A 5,679-nucleotide genomic window follows, 5' to 3' on the forward strand; every position below is an offset into this window, starting at 1 on the left:
GGTCTCAAACTCCTGACCTCATGTGATCCACCCACCTCTGCCTCCCAAAGTGCTGGGATTACAGGTGTGAGACACTGTGCCCAGCCTAAAAATAAAACTTAAAAAAAAAATAGTTGAAGAAGGATATACCATGCCACCATTAATCAAAAGATAGCAAGAGAAGCTATATTAATTTCAGGCAGAGCAAGCTTCAGGGAAAGGAAAGGTATCACAGATAAAGATGGGACACAGCATAATGCTAAGGGGGTCAATCTCCAAAAAGGCATAACAATCTTTAATGTATATGTGCCTAACAACAGAATATCAAAATGTGTGAGGCAAAAATTAATAGAAATGCAAAGAGAAATAGAAGAATCCACTATTATAGTAGACACTTCAAAGCCCTTCTATCAGAAATTGACAGATCCAGCGGGCAGAAATTCAGTAAGAACACACTTGAATTCAACAACACCATCAATCAACTAAATATAATGGATATTTATAGACTAATTCATCCAGCAACAGCAGGATACACATTATTCTCAAGTTCATGTGAAATACTCACCAACATAGACCATATTCTGGGCTCTTAAAACACCTTAACAAATTTTTTAAAAATAGAAATCATGAAATTGGATCCTTATCTTATACCATATATAAAAATCAACTCAGAATGGATAAAGGACTTAAATATAAAACCTGAAATGTACAACTGAAAGAAGAAAACACAAGGGGAAAGCTCCATTATTTTGGCCTGAACAATAACAGAAAGATAGCTGGAAAATCTCAAATTACTTGGAGATTAATCAACACACTTCTAAATTACACATGGGTCAAAAAAATCAAGAGAAATTTAAAAATATTTTGAATTAAATGAAAATGAAAATACAGCTCATCAAATTTTGTGGGATGCAGCAAAAGTAGTGCCTGGGGAAATTTAGAGCATTGTATGCACATATTAGTAAAGAGGAAAGCTCCAAAATCAATAATCTTCCACCTTGGAAAACAAGAAAAAGAAAAGCAATTAAACCGACGTAAGCAGAAGACAAGAAATAACAATTAGAGTAGAAATCAATGAAACTGAAAACAGGAAATCAATAAAGAAAATCAACAAAACCAAAAGCTGGTTCTTTGAAAAAAATCAATAAAATCAATGAGCCTCTAGCCAGGCTAACTAAAAAGCCAGGGTGGTGGTGGGAAGGGCAAATTACTAATATCAGAAATGACAGAGGAGACATCACTACAGATGTCACAGACATTAAAAGGATAATAAAAGAATTCTATGAACAACTCTATGATCACAAATCTGATAACCTAAATGAAATTGATCAATTCCTTGAAAGATAAAATCTGCCAAAACTCACACAAGAAATGACAATCTAAATAGATCTATATTTATTAAAGAAGTTGAAACAATAATTAATAAACTTAAAAATACAGAAAATTCCAGGCCTAAATGGGTTCACTGTTGAATTCTGTGAGCCATTTAAGGAAGAAATTATACCAATTCTCTAAATTCTCTTTCAGAAGATAGAAGTAAAAATAAACAATCAGGATTTATTCTGTGAGCCCTGATTTATCCTATGAGGCCAGCATTACCTAATACCAAAATCAAACAAAGACACTGCAAGAAAAGAAAACTACAGACCAATATCTCTCATGAACATAGATACAAAAATCCTTTGCAAAATATTAACATACTAAGTCCAAGAATGTAAAAAAGAATTATATATCACAACCACAAGATTTATCCCAAGTATGCAAGGCTGGTTCAACATTCAGAAATCAATTAACATAATCTATCACATGAACAGGTTAAAGAAGAAAAATAACACTATATCTTTTTTGTTGTTGTTGTTTGTTTTTTGTTTTTTTAGACAGTCTCACTCTGTACCAGGCTGGAGTGCACTGAAACAATCTTGGCTCACTGCAAACTCTGCCTCCCGGTTTCAAGTGATTATTGTGCCTCAGCCTCCCAGATTGCTGGATTACAGGTGTGGGACACCACACCCAGTTAACTTTTTTTGTATTTTTAGTAGAGACAGGGTTTTGCCATGTTGACCAGGCTGGCCTTGAACTCCTGGCCTCATGTGATCCACCCACCTCGGCCTCCCAAAATGCTGAGATTACAGATGTGAGCCACTGCACCCAGCCTATCAATAGATGCAGAAAATGCCTTTGACAAAGTCCAATACCCACCCATGATAAAAACTCTCAGGAAACTAGGAATAGAGGGGCACTTGCTCAATTTGATCAAGAATATCCATTAAAAACCTATAGCTAACATTATACTTCATGGTGAGAAACTTAAGGTTAAGAAACTTAAGGTTAAGACCATAATGGCAAGGATGTCCCCTCTCACCACTCCTTTTTGTCATCATACTGGAAGTCCTAGCTAATGCACTAAGACAAGAAAAGGAAATAAAAGGGATACAGACTGGGAAGGAAGAAATAAAACTCTGTTCATAAATGACAGGGTAGTCTATGTCAAAAATCCAAAAGAATCAACAAAAAAATCCTGGAACCAGTAAGCAATTAAAGTAAGGTTACAGGACACAAGGTTAATATACAAAATCAATTGTTTTCCTATATACCAGCAATAAAAAAGTGGAATTTGAATTTAAAAACACAATACCACTTATATTAGCCTCCCAAAACATAAAATACTTAGGTATAAATCAAACAAAATATGTACAAAATCTGTATGAGGAAACCTTAAAAGCTCTGATGACAGAAATTAAAGAACTAAATGGAGAGATATACCATGTTCATGAATAGGAAGAGTTAATATTTGGCCAGTCATGGAGGCTCACACCCGTAATCCCAGAACGTTAGGAGGCCAAGGCAGGAGAATCACTTGAGCCCAAGAGTTCAAGACCAGCCTGGGAAACATAGTGAGACTCTGTCTCTCCAAAAATTTTAAAAATTCACCAGGCATAGTGGTGTGCTCCTGTTGTCCCAGCTACTCAGTAAGCTGGGGCAGAGAATCACTTGAGTCCAGGATTAAGGCTGCAGTGAGCCATGATCACACCACTGCACTCCAGCCTGGGAAACAGAGTAAAACCCAGTCTCAGAAAAAAACAAAACAAAAACCCTCAATATTTTCATATCAATTCTTCCCAACATGAGTTATAGATTCATTGCAATCCCAGTCAAGAACCTGGCAAGTTATTTTGCATAAATATTTTTAAAAACTAATTCTAAAGTTTATATGGAGAGGCAAAAAGGCCTAGAATAGGCAACACAATATTAAAGGAAAAAAACTAAGTTGGAGAACTGACACTACCTTACTTCAAGACTACGAAGCTCCAGTAATTAAGGTAGTGTGCTACTGATGAAATAACAGACCAACATATCAAAGGAACAGAATTCAGAACCCAGAAACAGACCCGCATAAACATAATCAACTGATCTTTGACAAAGAAGCAAAGGAAATACAATGGAACAAAGATCATCTTTTTAACAAACAAGGCTAGACCCGGACATGAAAAAAAAAAAAATGAATCACAGGGGCTAAATGTAAAGTAAAAAACTATAAAACTCCTACAGGATAATAACATAGGAGAAAACCTAGATGATCTAGGGATTTGTCTTGTCTAGAGACAGGTCTCGCTCTGTTGTCTAGGCTGAAGTGCAATGGCATGACCATAGCTCACCACAGCCTCAAAGTCCTGTGCTCAAGGGAGTCTCCCACCTCAGCCTCTTGAGTAGCTGGACTACAGGAGCACACCACCACATCAAGTTTGTTTATTTATTTATTTAGACTAAGATGGTAGGCCATAAAATAAGTCACAATAGATTGAAAAGGATTAAAATGATTGAGACAAATTCTGACTATAATGAAATTAGAAATCAAGAGATCTGCAAAATCCCCACATGTTTAGAAGTTAAACATGCTTGTAAGTAAACGTGCTTGTAAGTAATCAATGAGTCAAAAAAGAAATCACAGGAAGACAAGAAAATATTTTGAACTGAATTAAAATGAAAACACAGTATATCAAAATTTGTAAGATGGAGCTACTGCAGTGCTGAAAAGGAAATGTATAGCTTAAATTGTATTAGAAAAAAGGTATAAAAATCAATGGTTTAGGCTTCTACTGTAAATAGCTACAGAACAAATTAAACCCAAAGTATGTATAAGAAAGAAAATAGGCTGGGTGTCGTGGCTCACGCACTTTGGGAGGCCGAGGCAGACCGATCACCTGAGGGCAGGAGTTCAAGACCAGCCCGACCAATATGGAGAAACCCCATCTCTACTAAAAAAATACAAAATTAGCTGGGCATGGTGGCACATGCCTGTAATCCCAGCTGCTCAGGAGGCTGAAGCAGAAGAATCGCTTGAACGTCGGAGGCGGAGGTTGTGGTTGAGCCGAGATCGTGCCACTGCACTCCAGCCTGGGCAGCAAGTGTGAAACTCCATCTCAAAAAAAAAAAAAGAAAAGAAAAGAAAGAAAATAATAAAGAGGAAAAAAATCAAATAACAGACAATGAACACTGAAAATCAGTGAAACCAAATACTGGTTATTTTACTGTAAAACATAACACAATAGAAAAGTACACAAACAAAAAAATACATATACAGCACAATGATTTATCAAATACTATGAAACTACCACATGGTCTTTGAAGAAAGACCATGACCAGCACCCAGAGGCATCCTCCCATCATGTCCCCTCCCAATTCTGTCTTTCCCGAAGTAATGACTATCCTAACTCATGCAAATAACTTCCTTGCTTTTCATTACCACCAATGAAGGCACCTAAGAACTTGAAAGTCCAGAGTTACTTTACCTATTTTTTTAAACTTCATATAATTCAATATGTACTAGATATGTTTGTTGGCCATTCACATATCTGCCTTTGTGTGTTCAAATCTTAACCAAGCTGCCTTTGAAAAGATGAGCAAGAAAAGCTGACAACTTTCTACCTATGCTAAGCAAGGCAAGAGAAGTCTCAAATTACCAACATTAGCAATAAAAGGAAGGACATAAGTAGAAATCTTACAGATATTAAAATAGGAAAACATCATGAACAACTTTATGTTAATTAGACAACCTACTTTACACAAAATAACTAAACCAGCTAGGTGTATAGGAATATGCCAAAATAGGCCGGGCACAGTGGCTCACACCTGTAATCCCAGCACTTTGGGAGGCTGAGGCGGGTGGATCACCTGAGGTCGGGAGTTCAAGACCAGCCTGGCCAACATAGTAAAACCCTGTCTCTACCAAAAATACAAAAAGTAGCTGGGTGTGGTCGTACACGACTGTAATCCCAGCTACTTCAGAGTCTGAGGCATGAGAATCACTTGAACTTGGGAGGCTGAGGTTGCAGTGAGCCAAGATCACACCACTGCATTCCAGCCTGGGCAACAGAGTGAGACTTCATCTAAAAAAAAGAAAAAATAATAAGTATTTGTATGTATGTATATATATTTTTTTTTTCCCCAAAATAAATACTTAAGGAAATTTCTTACCTTTTAAAAACCTTCCAAACTGTTCCTAGACTCATGTGAAACCCTAAGTCATTTAAAAGAGAGGACTACACGTCAAGTTAGGCCCCCAAAAACATCTTTAAGTGCCTATAACGTGTGCTACACACTGAGAATTCAAATTAAAGATACGGTTTTTTCTTACAGTTGTACAATCTTCATGTGGCTTCATGTGGCTTCATGAAGTTATTAAAAAATAAACTAGATTTA

This window comes from Macaca thibetana, chromosome 1, assembly GCF_024542745.1.
Source record: "Macaca thibetana thibetana isolate TM-01 chromosome 1, ASM2454274v1, whole genome shotgun sequence".
Taxonomy (NCBI): Eukaryota; Metazoa; Chordata; class Mammalia; order Primates; family Cercopithecidae; genus Macaca; species Macaca thibetana.